Source organism: Malaclemys terrapin, chromosome 2 (assembly GCF_027887155.1).
Source record: "Malaclemys terrapin pileata isolate rMalTer1 chromosome 2, rMalTer1.hap1, whole genome shotgun sequence".
NCBI lineage: Eukaryota > Metazoa > Chordata > Testudines > Emydidae > Malaclemys > Malaclemys terrapin.
Genome location: NC_071506.1, coordinates 126,529,403 through 126,550,369, shown reverse-complemented (window position 1 = coordinate 126,550,369; position 20,967 = coordinate 126,529,403). Strand labels below are relative to the sequence as shown.

The 20,967-nt window shown below is 41.2% G+C and overlaps 1 protein-coding gene across 1 annotated transcript in view; it reads right to left on the bottom strand.

Annotated features, from left to right (window-relative positions):
- KAT6A (lysine acetyltransferase 6A) overlaps nucleotides 1-20,967 on the bottom strand; it is a 78,037-nt gene that overhangs the window by 43,385 nt on the left and 13,685 nt on the right. The gene's annotated exons all lie outside the window — the stretch shown is intronic.

The window sequence follows — 20,967 nt, the reverse complement described above, 5'->3', positions numbered from 1 at the left end:
ACAATGACACACTAAGTGCTCCAATATATTATACAATCTTAGATGTTCATCACATCTAACTACTGGATGCAACTCTATGCCAGAAAGAGATGCACAGATCTCATTTATATACCAGATGCTTCAATGTGGCTGGACCAATCCAACAGTGGTCTTATTGCAAGCAAAAGACTGATTTTATGTAGCAGTAATACAACCTGGAGGATTCAGTTGCTATGTCACTTCTCTCTACCAGTGCAGACTTCAGTGCACACCACACACCAGATAGAGACTGAGCTGTGTTTTCTACAGTGTCCACAAGATGGAAACACTCAAGACAAATGTTGTAGAAAATTACTACAGTGTGTATCTTGGGGCTAGATGCTAACTGCACAGCAGGACCTGGAAAGGCAGGATTACTTGGGAAAAAACAACAACAAAAGTATGGATAAGATCAGATGTTTTAACCCGCACCCTCAGATTAAGGAGATTTTAAGAATAACCTACTGATAAATCTCCAAGTGCTTATCCCACTGGTTCTGTATCTAATTATATCCCTGGGATGAATTAGCTAAGGGATTCCTTTCCATTTCCAGTTAGAATTCTGGATAAGAGATCAAACTACACAAGAATAGATGGACACAACACACAGACACTTTCTTCTCTTGTTTGAAGGAAGAAACTAGGCAGGATCTGACATGTTTCTTGTTGGAAGGGAAAACCAGGTAGTATGAGCCAGGTGTAAATATCTCCCTCCACAGTTAGGATGGTGATGTGCATGGATCCCTTATCTTCTCCTCTCCCAATTTTAAACGAAGACAATACTAAGCTCCCACAAACCTTATCTTTTCATTCCTGGTTAGGCTTAGGAACCAGACAGTTAGTTGTTCAAGGTTAGTTCTGGGAACTATGTGATCTGCTGGTGCATTGATGTTATGTTATGTGAATTGAGATATTTTAGGAAATTGCCTTTACTCTCTTCGTTTTAGTATTCTCTTGTCAGGTGTTTTTATCCCACTGCCTCTCCTTAGCTGCAGTGTCCTCTTTCTATGCAGCACTTATTCCGCTAAGTGCAAATTACCTTATTATTAAACAAACATGATCTCTGCCATAACATTACCACCTCTCTCTTACATACTTATTTTCATCAGATCTCATAGCACAGAGGAGGCAAAGTATCATTATCTGCATTTTACAAATGGGGATACATAGGCACAGAGAGGTGAAGTGACTTGCTCAAGGTCACCTAGCAGGCCAGTGGCAGAGCTGGAAACAGAACCCCCATCCCTCCAGTCCTAGTCTTGTACTCTATCCTCTGGGCCACTGCAGCTCCTACTCAATAAGAATCCCAACAAGAACAGCTGTCCTCCTCTTTCAAGCAATGGTACATGCAGTACAATCATTTTAGGGTTTAAACTCAAACTCAGAACAACCATTACTTACATTTTTAATTCATTATTTATAATCAGTGATAGATTAGATCAATCATTAACATTTTTTTAATCAGAAAATATTTCTCATTCATGAACTTCTTTTAAACCTAGTATGTTAATTTGTTTTGAATTCTGCCTGTCTAATTCTGCCAGCAACCTGCTCACTAAATAAGACCATCTCACATCTTGGATTTCATTGTGCCCCTTCTCTCATCTCCCCTCCAAAGCCAGATTTTGTTTCAGACTGAAGTCCTATAGTCCATTTGCATAATGAATCTGAACTATATCAGAATAATCTTTCAGACACAAGTTAGTATATGAAACAATAAATGCTGTTGCTAACAGAAAATTATTTAACATAACTGACCATTAGACAATAAATAATGATATCTTTATGCTAACATCTGAAATTGTATAGATCTCCAATTCAGTCAGAATTAAGGGCTAACAAGATGCTAATGTTCCTTTGGTTAAGTTCTATTTGACAGAAGCAATGTAATCAGAAGAGAGCTCTACAATGACATCCAAGTTGTGATTTTATATTATGCTACCTTGTTTCAAAGGTGGCAAAACACCACCAACTCAGAAAGTAGAATTTAAGCAATTAAAGGTACTTACATATTTGCTTTGGACATAAAAGCTCTGTTCTGTTAGAACAGAATAACTCAATATAAACAATAAACTTCATTGTTTTAGGACTGAATTCTGTGTCAGATCCTAATCTCAGTCACTCACATATCTCAAGAAAAATTTTACAGGCTACTGTTTAGTGAAGCCTCATCATCTTTAAAGGACTGTAGGATGATAAAATTACTCCATACATTCAAATAAGCCTGAAGGATTTCTGATCTACTCTTCAAAGCCACATGAGTGTTCAAGTCTCACACTAAGCTGTCATCTGGAAATATGAATTGCTAATGCAAATTACATAGAAAGAAGTCACCACTACATATACAATGTCAAAAGAATGCAGAGCTGTGATTAAAGTACTAGCAGCCTGCTCTCCCACTCGTATGTATATGTGCGTATATGTGCGTCACAGAGGCACCAGAAGACTGCAGGTACATACATCACACCAGTACCCAGCACACACAAGATAAAGAAACAGGAAATCACAACTGGAACACTGTGCACAGTTCTGGTGATTACAGTAAAAATCTATGTACTTTCCCTGACATTCAAGAGTTACATCAGGGATGTATTTGGCCCAGACTCTAAAGTGGTGATCTAATGGACTAAACACCTGGCTGAGAGTCAGAAGACCTGTGTTGTATTCCCATCTTTGCTACCAACCCATAGTACGACCTCAAACAAGTCATTTAACCCGCTGGTAATATTAGTTAGCCCATCTGTAAAATTGGGATGCCACCACTCACTTTTAGAAAGAACTCTGAGATCTATAAAAAGAACAGGAGTACTTGTGGCACTTTAGAGACTAACAAATTTATTAGAGCATAAGCTTTCGTGGACTACAGCCCACTTCTTCGGATGCATTTTTACAAATAATACAGCACCAAGAGTGCTAAGTGATTTACAGACAAAAAAAGAGAATTCCAGCCTGAAGAAATTACTCTCTAAAGAGACAACATAGACAAGGGAACAGAAGCAACAAACAGGTGATGGAGTGACACATCATGCCATAGCTCTGATATCAGATACACCAGCATGAACTCCTGCATATGTGCAATGCCTCACTCAAGTCAAATCAGGCTTAGCATATGCACAAAGGTCCTGGTACACAAAGCTAACTGCAGAACTGAAATCTATGTTAGTTCACTCTTTCCCATGTATTATAACACTATGCACAGAAGTGGACTAAAAATTTACTGCTATTGCTTCATTGTACTGATGACTGGTTGCAAAACCGTTTCAAATAAAGACCTCTGCTGCTTTCATACACAAAAAACTTCTTAACACTGTAACCTTGAATCAAATTTTCTGTACTTGATCTCTGCCTAAAACTGCACTTTTTTGCTGCTGCAGGTTTGAGCAATATCCCTTCAAACTTTCACCATGAAAAAAAAAATCCCATTTCAAAAAAATTCTCATCACACTTAAGATAGGTCTTCAGCCAAATAGCTAAATTTGAAACATGAAACTAAGGAGATAATCCGCAATGAAAACCAGCAATCTGGATTGATTTTGTTTTAATCAAGGTATGGCTATTTGAAAACTACAAACTCAGCCTATACAGCAGAAAACCACCTTAAACCTACATGTGGCACATTTAAACAGATCCACTGCATATGCACAACTAGTTAAGTGCACATACATTAGTTTCAAGAATTTTCAAGCACCTCTGGTGAAGCTCAAAGAGAATGTAAGCAGTGGTGAGCTGGAGCCAGTTCGCGGGAACCGGTTGTTAAATTTAGAAGCCCTTTTAGAACCGGTTGTCCCGCATGGGACACTGGTTCTAAAAGGGTCTCTAAATTTAACAACCGGTAAGTTGAAGTGACAGGAGCGTAGCTAGGAGGGGAGCAGGGGAAACGGCTGCTCCCCCAGGCCGCCCAGAGGATTCAGGGGGCAAAGCAATTTTGGGGGCCCCCTTCCATAAAAAAAAGTTGCAATACTATAGAATACTATATTCTCATGGGGGCCCCATGTGGGGCCCAGGGCAAATTGCCCCACTTGCCCCCCACCCGGGCGGCCCTGTGCTCCACCTGCTCCCCCCCAGCTATACTTACCCGCCCCTAGGAGCCAGCGGGACCTGCCGGATGCTTCCCAGGAGCCGCCCCAGGTAAGCACCGCCGGGACTCCCCACCTCGCCCCCCGGCAGGTCCCTCTGGCTCTTAGGGGTGGGGCGGGTGGGCACCCACTCCGGTGGCCCACGAGACCATCCTGCCCGGCCCCTGAGCTCCCGGCTGGGGAGTCTAGTCCCCAGCTGTTCCCCCTCCCCCGCAGCTTCAGCTCGCCCTGCTGAAGTTAAATTTAAGTTAAATGCATCTATGATGCAACTCCACTGTAACCCATAATTTCAGTAGCCAGGGCTCTCACCTGAGAGGTAGGAAACCCCTGTTCAAATCCCTTCTCTTCATCATGCAGAGGAATTGAATCAGGGTACCCACATCCTGGATATGCTCCCTAACTACTGGGCTAAAGGTTATAGGGAGTCTTCTTTCTCCTTCCCCCTGCCATTTTTTGAATCTAGTTCTCCTTTGTTTTTGTCAAATTGCCCAAAATTGAAACAAAAAATTTTGAGTTGGGTCACCTTCCTCTGCAGCATGTGGGTGTGGCTCACTTGCGAAGATTATCTGGGTGGGTATATCTCACTTAATTTCCCTGCCATTGCAGGGCCTTGAGCACTTTGCATTGTAGTCCCTCCTATTCTCTGCCTATAGCACATAATAAGTTAGACGAAAGGAAGAACAGTCCCTGCCTTTCTCACTTTACCCCATTCTAGAGCCTCCTGGTGGGAGGCCAGTGTACATCTGGTGTACATTTCATTGCTACAATACTTCTCCAAAGTGAACAGCTCCAGGGTCAGTCTCTGCTGCTGCTCAATTTTCTCAAGCTACACAAGTTTTGAAACTGACTTCATTCTTGTCAGTTTCCATACCAACTACTTAGAAACCTGTAGGTGACAGTGATACTGGCAAGATTAGGTCAGTTTACCCTCTACTGCAGCTTGGGAAAACTCAAAAATAGCACAGAAACTGAGGGCTAGTTTACACTGGCAACGCTAAAGCGCTACCACAGCAGCGCTTTAATGTGCCTTGTGTGGTCGTGGCGCAGTGCTGGGAGAGAGCTCTCCCAGAGCTCTAAAAAAACCCACTTCAACAAGGGGCATGGCTCCCAGCGCTGGGGCACTGTTTACACTGGCACCTTACAGCGCTGCAACTTGCTGCACTTAGGGTTTTTTTTTTTTTCACACCTCTAAGCAAGGAAGTTGCAGCGCTTTTAATTGCCAGTGTAGACAAGCCCTGAGAAAATTTGTCTACAGACTTAGGAAGATAGCATTGCACTGGTTTACATTCTGTTTGTATTGGAAAGATTACCTCCTCCTCTAGATATGGCTCCCACAACAGCTCATCAATGGTGGTCTTTCATACAGCCAAAGGACAACATGAAGCACTCAAGCCTAATCTTTGATATGTTGCCTCTAAAGTACCAAACCAATTTCCTTCCATTTTTGTCCTCCCTTCCACCTTGTGATCCTGTTTGATGAGCACCCCACAGTGAAGATTCAACCTGTGCCAGCAGGAATGGCAGAGGGAAACTGAGGAGAATCATCAGTTTTATAGGGTTGCTGCTAGCAACATTGGGGAAATGCTATGTGTGACAGCAGCACACAATCTCCTGTAGGTTTCTCCTGCTTGCTTTAAGTTATTTGCATTTCTAAAACATTGTTTAATCATGGTATCTGGTCTCTTCTCCCCCCACACCCTCCCATACGTCTTGTTTGTATATGGGTTGCTCACCAACAGAAGCATAGCTCTCCTACCAGATCTCTTCAACATGCTCCTGTCAGAAGGACCAGATTCTGTAGAGCAAGTGAGCCTGCTCTTCCACTGAAAAAAAACTGAACTAAAGCGACATCTTGCAATTTGCTCTTAACATGGTAAGACTGGCTCAGAGGTGGATATGCAGCCCATCTAGATCACAAAAGATCAGTGTGATACATTCAGTTGATTGTATTGATTAGTATGCAGTGTTGTTGTAGCTGTGTTGGTCCCAGGAAATGAGAGAGAAAAGGTAGGTTAGATAATATTGTTTATTGGTCCAATAAAATATATCACCAGACCCACCTTTCATTGTATCGGTTAGTAAGCATGCTGCATGAGCTTTAACGTTTGGGAGACCTTTAAGACCAGCCCCTGGTATGATATGTCACAACAGTAAGAGACTAGATACGGTGGTGAAAAGTCCTTTAGGAAAGCTCTCAGGTAGACAATACATTCTGGAGGTGACAGAAGCTTATCATCATGGCTACCACCTCATTTGACTAAGGCTACATCTATGCTTAAAATGCTATAGTGGCACAGCTGCAGCTGCTCGGCTGTAGCACTTCAGTGTAGACACTCACTACAGCAATGGGAGTGACTGTCCTATCACTGTAGTTGATCCACTCCCTAAGAGATGGTAACTAGGTCCATGGAAGAGTTCTTCTATCGACCTAGCAGCGTCTACAGCCGGGATTAGGTCAGTGTAGCTTCTTCACTCAGGGGTGTGGATTTATCACATCCCTGAGAGACACAGCTATGTAAGTTTTCAGTGTAGACCATCCCTAAGGAGTTCTCAATTTTGAGGGTGAGGGGAGCATTTTTGGCTGCCACTCTCAGGGATTCAAGGAGTGAAGAATCTGGGTACCATAAAGGTGTGCACCACTTGGACAGAAAGAGTAGAGTTTCTGGGATGCTGCACACAATATAAACACTGAAGATTATGCAAGAAAAGTCATCTTTGAATTGAATACCTGAAGTATGATGACCCTATTTACCTATCTACTAAATTAGCAATAAACAATCTTGACCCTGGAGTCCAATCTTGTTTGTGTATCGGGTAGAGGGGAGGCAGACAGTTTTCATTTAGCAGTGCAAAGACAGAAGGACAAAAAACTTTGTGGGCCAGGAATCGCACGATTCTAAACTATGTGGAAAAGGAGCTCATGGCAATTGCCATGGGTTTCATACTCTTAATATGTAGATATCTCCCAAACACAAAAATACTATTTCACTCTCTGATGAAGATAACAGATTCTGAACGCAGTCGTGGATCATGTAAGTTCTGCTACAAGCAAGTTTAATAGTCACTGGAGAATAAATGCCAATTTGCTAGAAACAATGACCCTTTCTGGCAGGAAAAGCTTGTAGCAAGGGAATCTTCAGCTTTCCATTCTTTCTAAAGCAATCAGCTCTAACTAAAATAACAAGGGGGAGTTGAATATACGATTGTGAAATAGCCTAGATCACTGGTGTCAAACACCAACCCCACAGGCCAGATCCAACCTTTAATTTAAAAATTAAAAAATCATTTTTAATACCAAATTTATTTTAAAAATAATAAGGTATATTTCTAGCTCTTCTTGTTGCAGTTTGAACCTTCCAAAAATGAATGTGACCAATGTAAAACCAACACAGAGTTGTTCTCCAAAGCCCACAGAAAACCTGAAAAGAGAGCTGAGAGGTATGAACTTTTATTGTCTCATTGTTTCTCTCTGTTTCCTTCTCTGTTTGTTTCATTCGCCTTTTATTTTATCTTATCTTATATTCAAGTTCTCTGGCAGAAGGGACTATCTTGATGTTAAGTGTTTGTGGGGACCTAAGCTGGCACCCTGGACACTACTGTCATACAAATAATAAAATAATAGAACCCCGACCAGGGGTATTCTATTTGCTACCCAAGATCCATAAACCTGGATATCCTGGACGCCCCATCATCTCAGGCATTGGCACCCTAACATCAGGCTTGTCTGGTTATGTAGACTCTGTCCTAAGACCCTACGCTACCAGCACTCCCAGCTATCTTCGAGACACCACTGACTTCCTGAGGAAACTACAATCCATCGGTGATCTTCCAGAAAACACCATCCTGGCCACTATGGACGTAGAAGCCCTCTACACCAATATTCCACACAAAGATGGACTACAAGCTATCAGGAACAGTATCCCTGATAATGTCACAGCTAACCTGGTGGCTGAACTTTGTGATTTTGTCCTCACCCACAACTATTTCACATTTGGGGACAATATATACCTTCAAGTCAGAGGCACTGCTATGGGTACCTGCATGGCCCCACAATATGCCAACATTTTTATGGCTGACTTAGAACAACGCTTCCTTAGCTCTCGTCCCCTAACGCCCCTACTCTACTTGCGCTACATTGATGACATCTTCATCATCTGGACCCATGGAAAAGAAGCCCTTGAGGAATTTCACCATGATTTCAATAATTTCCATCCCACCATCAACCTCAGCCTAGATCAATCCACACAAGCGGTCCATTTCCTGGACACTACTGTGCTAATAAGCGATGGTCACATCAATACCACCCTATACCGGAAACCTACTGACCGCTACACTTACCTACATGCCTCCAGCTTCCATCCAGGACACACCACACGATCCATTGTCTACAGCCAAGCTCTAAGATATAACCGCATTTGCTCCAATCCCTCGGATAGAGACAAGCACCTACAAGATCTCTATCAAGCATTCTTAAAACTACAATACCCACCTGCTGAAGTGAAAAAACAGATTGACAGAGCCAGACGAGTACCCAGAAGTCACCTCCTACAAGACAGGCCCAACAAAGAAAATAACAGAACACCACTAGCTGTCACCTTCAGCCCCCAACTAAAACCTCTCCAGCGCATCATCAGAGATCTACAACCTATCCTGAAAGATGATCCTTTACTCTCACAGATCTTGGGAGACAGACCTGTCCTCGCTTACAGACAACCCCCCAACCTAAAGCAAATACTCACCAGCAACCACACATCACTGAACAAAACCACTAACCCAGGAACCTATCCTTGTAACAAACCCCGATGCCAACTCTGTCCACATATCTATTCAAGTGACATCATCATAGGACCTAATCACATCAGCCATACCATCAGGGGCTCGTTCACCTGCACATCTACCAATGTGATATATGCCATCATGTGCCAGCAATGCCCCTCTGCCATGTACATTGGCCAAACCGGACAGTCTCTACGCAAAAGAATTAATGGACACAAATCTGACATCAGGAATCAAAATACTCAAAAACCAGTGGGAGAACACTTTAACCTGTCTGGTCATTCAGTGACAGACCTGCGGGTGGCTATATTACAACAGAAAAACTTCAAAAACAGACTCCAAAGAGAGACTGCAGAGCTAGAATTGATATGCAAACTAGACACAATCAACTCCGGTTTGAATAAGGACTGGGAATGGCTGAGCCATTACAAACGTTGACTCTATCTCCCCTTGTAAGTACTCTCACACTTCTTATCACACTGTCTGTACTCAGCTAGCTTGATTATCACTTCAAAAGTTTTTTTTCTCTTAATTAATTGGCCTCTCAGAGTTGGTAAGACAACTCCCACCTGTTTATGCTCTCTGTATGTGTGTATATATATCTCCTCATTATATGTTCCATTCTATATGCATCCGAAGAAGTGGGCTGTAGTCCACGAAAGCTTATGCTCTAATAAATTTGTTAGTCTCTAAGGTGCCACAAGTACTCCTGTTCTTCTTTTTGCGGATACAGACTAACACGGCTGTTACTCTGAAATAAAATAATAAGCATTAATAAATGAACTTCCTCCATTCATCTCAATGGGGTGTTAAATCTTAAGGCTAATGATGACACTCAAAAAGCCAGACTTTCCAATAATTTAGGTGTGCATTTAAGCACCTAATTTACAAGGTTACCATAGCTATGCCCTTAAAATAAGTAACTGCAAATCCCAGTAAAAAGTGTCTTAAAGATTTTTTGCATCATCTTCCGACTAAGTAATGCACAACGCAACAGTAATTTACCTAAAAGTTTAGTTTTCAGATAAGGGCCATATTGTAATGCAAAGCAGGAGATCCACCACAGGCCAAGGGTGGTATATATGCTTTATATTTGTAGCTCACAGAAAATAATTTAAAATGTAATTTGATGTATCTGAAGAACAAGTTTGACACCACTGGTCTACGCTGAACTGTCATCTCTCCTAAATGTGTGATATTGCATAATGGGGCCCACCCTTCTGCACATGCCATGACAGTGGCATTCTCTTAGAGGAACTTAACTGGCGGAGCTCACAACACTGTACATGTAGGGAGTCCAGACAGCCTGAGTTAAGGACAGAGGATCTGCCATGTGGAAAGGTATGTAACCTAAACATCCTCCCCTCTGCTAGCAGTAGCAGATGTAGCCGAAGGTCCTCTACATACATGCTATCTCTGAGTCATCTGGAGGCTAAATAGTTTTCTTTGAAAAAAGAAAAATTCCTGTGTTAAAATAAAAATCTCTATAGAAGCCATCAGTAGATATTTGGAATTGGGATTTCCCAAACTGTATTCTGCACTTCATTACTAGGCTGATGTAAGGAGATAAAAGTGAAAATTTAGTATGGTAGGAACATTGAAAAGTGTTCTCTTAATTCAGCCATGTGAATGGAATCACACCAAACCCACAGGAACAAGGAGGCTAAAAGAACATTAACATACCCTGCAAATAGATTAACTGAAAATGACGGTCACCTGCATAGGATACTTCCTCAACAACTGTAGCTGGTGGGAGGCATTTTTTTATTTAAGTCCGAACAAATATATGTAATCGCACGCACGCACACTCCTTTTTTAATTCTGCTAAGATCTTCGTCTCAGTGATATTTTAATGGCCAGGAATTCCACAGGCTAATAGTGTTGTGTGAAGAAGAGTTTCCCTTTATCAGTCTTGGATTTGTAACCTTTCAATTTCATTGAATGTCTCTTTGTTTTTGTATTATGGGATTTGGTGAAGAGAAGATCCCAATTGGCATTCTCTACACCATTCATTATTTTGTATATTTTTATCATGTCCCCTCTTATTTGTCTCCTCTCCAAGGTAAACAGTTCCAACCTTTTCAATCTCCCTTAATATAAGAGTATTCCCCTGATCCTAACCTTTCTTGTTGTCAGACTCTGAACCCTCTCTAATTCTGTTATCTCCTTTTTTGAGATGCGATGACCAGAATAGGAATGTAAATATCATTTTAAAAGTTAACAGTTTAAACAATTAAAATTATATAGTTTAAATGGTTAACTGATTAAAAGGAGAGGGACTGGGGCCACTCCCGCTGACCGGGCTGGGGTCGGCCAGCGCGGGGCCACTGGAGTCAGCCAGGTGGCCTGGGGGTTAACTGGTAAGACTAATGCTTATCGGCTAACGTTTTACATCCTTAGACCAGAACTGAACAATTAATTTAGAACCCAGTAAGGTGTATGAAAAGTTCAAATAATTCCCTCCAATATGTATTATTTTGCATTTATGCATACTGACTTTCGTATGTCATTGTGCAACCATTTTACTTAGCTTAGTTAGATCTTTTTTGAAGTTCTTCAATCTTCTCCGGTCTTAACTAACCTCAATACTTGTGTCACCTGCACATTTTGCCACCTGACAGCTCATCTCCCTTTTCATATCATTAATAAATATATTTAACATCACACCACTATTAACTTTCTGCCTGGTGAAAACTAAACATTTAGTCCTATTTTTTGGTTTTTGTCTCAGTCAAGTTTCTGATCCATACAGTACTTTGCCTCTCACCTGACCCCTTAGTTTCTTTAGGAATCCCTTGTAAAAGACTTTTTCCGAGGTCTTTTTAAAATCTAAATAAATGTCAAATAGTTCCCGTCTATCTACCAATATCTTGACACATTGAAAGAATTCTAGTAGATTAGTGAGGTATGATTTTCCACCGCAGAATCTGTGCTGGTTAGACCCTATCATATCATGATTTAAGTACTTTATAATTCTATTTTTAATTGTAAATTCAACTGGTTTATCAGGTACAGCAGTAAGATTTACTTGTATAATCCCTGGGTCACCCCTACTGTCTTTTTTAAATATAGGTACAACAGCTGCTACTCTCCAATCCTTCAGTATTGTAGCTGATTTTAATGAGACTGGCTATTTTAGCTGGCAGCTTTACCACTTCATACCAAAGGGATGTGTGTATTTCCTGCTCCTTTATTTCTCTGTCCTCTCACCTCCCACAAAAACATGCTGACAGCCAGGAAGAGAGCCAAAGCATACAGAAAATGCAAAAAGCACACAGTATTTTTTTTTAAAGTTGAAATTAAAGCCTTGTTTTAAATAAAAATCCCTCACATATTTTAATACAAGAAGTCAGCAGCAGTGCATTCTAGAACTCATCCCTGCAAGAGGTCTGCCAGAACCCAAAACAGGTAAGCAAAATAACAGAATAAAGAGTGATTCTCTTTAACGGTAAGTGCTCAAATCCCTAGAGTACACTCCCAGAAGACATGCACCGTTTTTCTGGAACAGAAAGTGAATTCCCTCCTACTTACTAATGGGAAAGATGGCAAGTAATTTCACTAGTCTCTGGTTCAGTTTATTAATACATAAAATGGGGATAACACTTACCATAAAAATGTGCAGCATTCTTCAGCAATTGTCCAGACTTACTGTGTTACGACATTTTAGATTAGAGTAGTGTGTAAACTCAAAAGCTTGTCTCTCTCACCAACAGAAGTTGAGCCAATAAAAGATATTACCTTACCCACCTTGTGTGTCTATCTTTTTGATTGTTAAATATGACACTTTTATGATATAAAGAACACAAGGTCCAGATTTTTAGAAAAGCTGAGCACCCAGTACTCCAACTAAAGGCAATGTGAGCTACAGGCACTGAAAATCAAACACCTCTGAAAATCAAGCCCACAGTTACTAGGATGATGGATGCCTCAGCCATGCATGTAATTCATTGCGGGGTAATTCACAAAACTGGGTGACTGACAAAACTGTGTGACAAGGCAACAAAATGACAGCTGAAATTCAATGCTGATAAATGCAAAGTAATGCATATTGGTAAACAATCCCAATTACACGTACAAAATGATGGGGTCTAAATTAGCTGTTATTACTCAAAGATGTTGGTGTTATTGTGAAGAGGTCTCTGAAAAAATCTGCTCAATGTGCAGTGGCAGTCAAAAAAGCTAACAGTGTTTGGAACTATTAGGAAAGGGGTAGATAATAAGACAGTAAATATCATAATGCCATTATATAAATCCATGGTACGCCCACAGTTTGAATACTGTGCGCAGTTCCGGTCACCCCATCTCAAAAAACATACATTAGAAATGGAAAAGGTACAGAGAAGGGCAACAAAAATTATTAAGGGTATGGAACAGCTTCCGTGTAAGAAGAGATTAAAAAGTCAGACTGTTCAGCTTGGAAAACATACAACTAAGGTGAGATATGATAGAGGTCTATAAAATCATGAATGGCGTGAAAAAACTGAAAAAGGAAGTGTTATTTACTCCTTCACATAGCACAAGAACAAGAGGTTGCCCAATTAAATTAATATGTAGCAGATTTAAGACAAACAAAAGGAAGTACTATTCACACAATGCACAATCTGTGGAACACGTTGCCAGGGGATGTTGTGAAAGCCAAAACTATAGCTGGGCTCAAAAAATATTTAGATAAGTTCATGGATGATCGATCCATCAGTAGTTATTAGCCAAGAAGGTCAGGGATACAACCATGCTCTGGGTGTCCCTAAGCCTATGACTGCTAGATGCTGGGACTGGATCACTTGATAACTGCCATGTTCTATTCATTCCCTTTGAAGCCATCTGAAAAGTTCTCCTTTTCCAACAAATTTTGTTGTTGTTGTTGTAAATTTCCATGGATAAGTATATCTGACTAAGTGGCCTCTCCCCATTCAACATTTATGTATTAATGATAATACAGTATTCCAAAACTCCTGTGATGTATATTACATTAACACCATTCAGATGCTGTGCCTTATACCTCCTTACACAGTGTGATGACTAATATCGAACACAACATGGAAAATATTTCCTTGTCAAGGGCCCTATGCCCAATAGTATTTTCATTCACAGAATCACATTTCCACCTCATAACTCTTGTTTTATCTACGTATGAAAAATGTTACCTTAAAATTTCACATTACGCATATTGCTTTTTTCGTAAGGCATCTGGGGAGGCAATATTTAAAATCAGAAAGGGCTTGTGGAAGTCCTACCTTTCTGTAATTTTAAAATCCTACATAGGAGAGAACTGTACTCATTCCTCTGCACCACCACCCACCCGGTGCTCCAGGGCTGGAAGACAGGGGCCATGCTGCCCAGCCAGCGTACTGGGGGTGGGATGTGCTTGAGCGGCCCAGGGCAGGGGAGGCCTGGTGGCTGCACGGGGAAGGGGGTACCCCTGGGCTTCAGTGGGAGAGGAGGGGCCTCGGGCAGAAGGGGCAAGCCGGACCAGGGGGCAAGCCTCCCCGAGCCTGGGGTTCACCCGCCACCCATGTCTAGAACCTAAATTTTTGTAGCCGTCATGGTTGAGACAAAAGACTAAAATCTGAATCTCTGACCTAAGGCAAAATTTCTTTTCTAAGGGCTCTACCCATACAGTGCATCTGGTGAAGACACTCTATCCCAATAGGAGAGTTCTCCTGTTGGCATAATAAAACCACCTCCATGAGAGGCAGCAGCTATGTCGGCAGGAGAGGCTCTCTCACTGACATAGCGCTGCCCACACCAGGGTGTTTATGTCGGTGTAACTTATGTCACTTGGGGGGGGGTATTCACACCCCTGCATGACATAAGTTCTGCTGACATAAGCTGAACTGTAGACATAGTCTAAGTATGCAAACAGTCTGTCTGAAGCAATCACTGACAGGTGAAATGTGCCAATTCATTTCAGTATAGTTTTTATGCTGAAACCTATTGACAGTTTAAAGGCCATCATTGCTATTTCACTGTTCAATCATTTTAGCAGAAACAAGCAGTTAATGTTTATCCACCATTGCTGAATGCAACGGTGGCATGGGGATAGTTGGTTTATGCCAAGGGTTTCAGGAGCAGATAGCTCAAGCCACCACTCAAGTTTCTAGTCCTCTATGCTCCTACTCCAGGGCAAGGAAAGATGGATATGCATGTCCTCTCCAGTGTAAGAAGCTCCAGCACATTCTAAGTGCTAAAATCCCAAGCCACTTCTCAAAGTGTCCCCAACTAGCCCTTTATCAAGTAGCCAAAAGCTACATCTTTCGTCGGACAAATTCCTGTGTTTCCTGACTGCTTTCCCCTACCAGGAACGTTGCCAATAGAAGTCCAGTGGCACATCATCAAGTGAATATTGGAGGCAACGGTGGAAACATTCATAAAAACATTATAAAAACTGATCTGAGATTAATTTAACATTAAAATAAACACATGGAATACTAAATTGATTGTAGTATTTGTTTTCATTTTTAAATAAAAACCGGTTTCTGAATTTACTTGAAGTTATCAAAATGTCATGATATCTAGTGCAGTTGACCATAAGAAATTGAGGGTGGTTACTGAAGAATTTAGAGTCAGCAGGCTACACTATCGCACTAAGCAAGCAGGAGCAAACAAGATAAGTACAATCTAATGAGCAAGGGTCCAATTAACTAAACAGGTGGGTGTGAGAGGCATGTTGCAGTGAGTGTACTTCATTACATTGTTTATCCCAGCATCCTCCTCCCAAGGAACTAACTTCCAAGATCACCTCCACAGAAGAGAACTCCCACTTTACATGTGCTTTTCTCATACTTTACCCATCTACAGAGATCACTTCTCAGTGATTGGTAACCCTGCCTTTATCTCTGCCAAGGAAGCCACTTTGTTTTAAAATATTTCAGAATACTAAGTTTTGGGGTGAAATCCTGCCCCTACAGTACTGCAGTCAACGGGAGTTTTGCCATTGACCTCAATGAGGATTTCATCCATGGATGAAATATAGGTGAAACTTTCTGTCAGAGAGCAGAGACAACGGGATTTTCCTGAGAAGCTGAAAAGGGCCAAACCTCATGTAGAGGACAAACTTTTCTCCTACAGTATCTTGCTATCCCCTATATTATAACTGAATCTAAAACCACTCATTACCATTAAAATGTGCATATGCAACATGCTTCTGTTTATCTCCTACAAGAACTCTCAGACAGATGAAACATAGTGTAAGGTGACAGCCTGAAGCAACCCAGCATGTTATTAAAGATGAACTGCAAAACTAAAATAAAAATTGAATCCCAGATGTGTACTAAATACAACTAATCAGATTTTAAGGGGCCTTCCACAACAACTAACCTAAAATATTAACTAAATTTTCATTTGGTTTTGCAGTTCACTTTTGAATGGTGTCAGACAGTCTCATTAACAGTTTCTGTTTCGTATAAAAATATGCATGTCAGATTTCCAGCTACTCTATTCAAGTTCTTATACCATGCCTATCAAGGGGTATCTGCATGCTTTCCAGTGGTGCATGAAGTGACATGAAGCTTCTGTCACATGTGTTTTTCCTCTTTCCTTCTCTCTCTCTTCCTCGCATGTTTGGGACAGGGCAGGAGGAGAACTGGCAAAGCTTAAGAGTTGGTTGCACTAACTAGCTTGCAAATTGTTGGATTTTTTTGTCCTTAAATACAATTTTTTTTCTGCAGCCTAAAGTGGAGGAACTAAGTGTATATCCCTCCACTGAAAACAAGTTCACTCAGGATAGATGTGCTCAAGCAGCAGCCACTGCCCTTTGTGGATAATCCAATTTGGCAACCATGCCATGCCATTTATTAAAGCAACCCACTAGTACAGCAGGCGAAAGCGTTATGGTACTTCCTTTGGGAATAAGCATTGGTCTATTTCATGCAGCTGATGCCTGCAGAGAGTTCGCATAGAACTCACTTATCCTAAGAGAATTTTAAGAAATCTCAGTACAATTAAAAACCTGAGTTATCTCTTACTTGATCTTCTGTGCTGATCTTATCACTGATTCTTTCACTTTCTTGCGCAGTCTTGTAAGGGATTTTGTAAATGTAGCACTCTTTCAAAGAGAACAGAAAGAAAAATCTCTTCCTTCACAACTAGAAGACTTCCTGTTTTCATCAATTCTGAGATTCAAACAAGACACTAAAAGCAAACACTTTTACATGTCCAATCAGCTCCAATTTTTGTATTTAATATCCCACCCTATCAAACATTTTTATTATTAGGATAATTATAATAAGGCTGAATGGAGATGGGATCCTCGGGAGAGAATCCCTGTATCAGAGAAAGCAAAATTGTAAGAATGGAGAGATCTCACTGCTGGTCTGTTTGCTCAGCAAAGAAAATCCTGGCAAGTGAAGAATACAAGCACACAATAAGAGATCCGGGAAAACAAGATGAGAAGCAGCCAGCTTAGTGCTGTAGATTTTTGGCAGACATTCAACTCCTTCTGCTGTTTTTCTTGCAAGCACATCTATCTGTGTAATGTCATCAGATCCAGAGAGGGAGGGAGGCAGAGAGAGAGAGAGTGACAGTGTTTTATAGGCTGCCAACCTCTCAGCACACGCTGTTACTATACAAAGGATGTCTAGAAAATCAATGTGCCGTACAGATTCAGAGACTGCACCCCCTCTAAAAACATCTGCAGGAAGAGAACTGCCTATGGAAAGGAGAAAAGCCTTTAATTAAAAAGACTGTTTTCAGCCAGTGAGACAAGGTGGGCAAGGTAACATCTTTTATTGGAACAACTTCTGTTGATGAGAGAGACAAGCTTTTGAGCTTACACAGAGCTCTTCTCCAGACCTGAAGAAGGTGTTACCTCCCCCACTTTGTTTCTCTAATATCCTGGGACCAATACGGCTACAAAAACACTGCATTCTGCCAGTTGCTCAGTTTTGCAACTCGCATAATTCTTGGAGAAAAAAAATATATATCCTCTAACCCCACAGAAAAACCTGGGTTACATCAGTGACTCATAAGATCAGTGCAAGTCATGGTCAACAACTTGAATGTGCTATGCTTCCTACGGCTATTTCAGTGCTGTCAGATGCTCATCAGATATCAGCACCACCTCTACTGCATATACGTCCACATACACCAGAAGGTTTAGAACACAATGCTGCTTTGGAGAAGAAGGACCAACATAGTCATGTGGTTGGGAAATAGAAGTACTGAAATCACATTGTACAAACATACATTTAGGTGTTTACATTGCTCTTGTAAGAGAATGTATAATATACCACATAGTGACTATTAAGAGAACTGCAACAGCTATAGTATATTAAATTTACCAGATAGGACTAAGCCACAACCCATTTATTCTGGTTCAAAATACTCAAAGCTATTTCAAAAGGTACTTGCTGCTCAAATTGACCCAAAATCTGCCTCATGTGACAGCAACTGCAAGAAGAGGGGAAAGACTAGAACCAGAGAAGTAAATTCATGATTCCAGCTATTTAAATCTGAAATTTCACAGCGTTGCAATTGTAGGGGTCCTGACCCAAAAAGGAGTTGGGGGGTTCCACATCGTTATTGGGGGGGGGGGGATTGCAGTACTGCTATCCTTATTTCTGCGCTGCTATTGGCGGTGGGGCTGCCTTCAGAGCTGGGCAGCTGGCGGGGAGTCGAGCTCTGAAAGCAGAGCCAATGCCAGCAGCAGTGCAGAAGTAAGGGTGGTAATACCATACCATGCCACCCTTACCTTCTGCACTGCTGCCTGTGGAGGTGGGCCCTCAGTCAGAAGCCGCCACTCTCTGGCCGGCCAGCTCTGAAGGCAGCAGCACAGAAGTAAGCGTGGCATGGTATGGTATTGCCACCCTTACTTCTGCGCTGCTGCTGGCAGGGTGCCGCCTTCAGAGCTGGGTGTCCAGCCAACAACCGCTGCTCTCCAGACACTCAACTCTGAAGGCAGCGGAGAAGGCTGGCAATACCACTACCCCACTGCAACTCCCTTTTGGGTCAGGACCCCCAATTTGAGAAACGCTGGTCTCCCCCGTGAAATCTGTATAGTATAGGGTAAAAGCACACAAAAAGACCAGATTTCATGGGAGGAAACCAGATTTCACGGTCCGTGACATGTTTTTCATGGCCATGAATTTGATAGGGCCCTAGTGATGACACAGCCTAGTCACCTGAGCACAGACCTAGGGTTCTAGGGTATTGGGCAGGCTTGCATTCAGGCGGCTAGCCCATGCCACAAAGTATACTAAAAGCAGCAGCACAGAAACTTGAGCAAAGCTAGCGCATATATGTCTACGTGGCCTGGGAAGCACTCTCCCAGCTGCAGCGCAGACATTCTTATGGAGGACAAATTATTACACTGCACTACAAAGAAGATAAAAGAAAATACAACATTTATCTTTATGGCATTATACAAATAGACAACACATCCTGAACTTGAATACAGTTTGGTCACCTCATCTCAAGAGCTACATCAGAAAAAGTAGAGGTCCAAAGAAGGACAACGAAAATAATTTAGAGGCAGGAAGCGAGGACAGGGATTACATACAAGAAAAAGGAGAGATGACGATAGAAAAATAAAACAATGGTCACACAAGCTCTTTTAATTTATCCCTTCTCCTAATGGAAATGTAAGAGGCATCTGAAGCTAAAAGGATGAACAATACAAATACAAATATCTGCTCTTTTTATTTTTATGAAGAGGGGCTTACGTCACACTGGAGGGGACACCTGAAAGATTGCCATATTTGTGGGGCTGAGGTGACATGGGGAAGTTAATTGCTCAGATTTTAGCACGGTACATTGAGGCTGAACTCATGGCAGCTATGTCATCATATGAAAAGCCAACTGAAAAAATGGCAAAAAAGGTGTTGGGATGAAATTTCAAACATATAACAAAGAGAAACAAATTTTTATTTTGAAATTAAAAAATTATTAGATAGTCATCACAAAGGAACTTTATAGCATGAAAGATATTCAGATGCTATAATGATGGGGACAAAATAAATATCTAAATAAATAGAAAATCTTTTTTCATTTGCAATTCACCTTTGAAACACACCAATTCTAAACCCACGACATGAAGCAGGGTGCTTGGAGTGCTTGTTAATAATGGGCCTTTGTCTCATATGACTGGGACTCCTAAATTACCATCAGCACTATATAGCTCTGGATACATCTCTTGAACCATTCCAGAACCAATAAAACATCTGCTCAAATGCTGACAATCTTGTAGAGTAGTATGCCTAACAGAAGAGAAAATCCCAGGCTTATGCAAGCAGAACTTCTCCCAGGACCAGCATGTCCTTGATTAAATTCTGAGAATCTGGCATTTTGTTTGCAGAGGTCAGATTCACCTGGGAGAATTTTTCATCTTCAAGTTATCAGCCAATGAAGTATGGAGTTGCCCAATCTGCAGATCATATCTGGCCCTTTGATTCAGGACTCTAACAATACTAGTTACTGATAATGATATGAAGTTTCTCTCTACCCAAAGCAGCATTCTGCAAATATCCCCTGCCTTGCTCTTGTTGCAGGTACTTTCCCAATTTTTCAGGAAAGCTATTGTGTCATCTTTACGTGCGAGGAGTCTGAAAATTGTAGCTGGTCATAACACTCCTTTTCAGATAGTGAGATTTTTCGCCAAGAGTCCATAGCCTTATACAAACAATAGTAGAGATATACACCAACCAAACCAGCAGAATTATGTTGGTTCCAAATCCCAATCCCTGCTGAACACCAGTAAATAAATGTATTTTTATCGTTTCTAACAATAACAAGTTTTTTTCTAGTCATTATACAAATAATTTCCACAAGCAAAGTGACTCTTTCTAGCTTTGGGTACTATTAGAGCTTCACACCATGATTAGTCATTCCTGTCACAGGTAAGAAACAACACCTTGATCAGAGTCTGAATCTGAACTGCCATTAACACAGGAGCATCCAATATGATACAGAGCCCTACACAAAAACACTGCCTACATAAAGACAGAGTGGTTATAAAGGGATTAAAAAGACATTAGAATTCACTGCCTGGTGAAAAATTTGAACTCAAGAATTCTATTTCCAATTTACTCAGCCCTACCACACAGGTGAAACTATGTGATCCAGCGTCACAACTATAGTTAAGCTCTGATTACCTAATTATGCA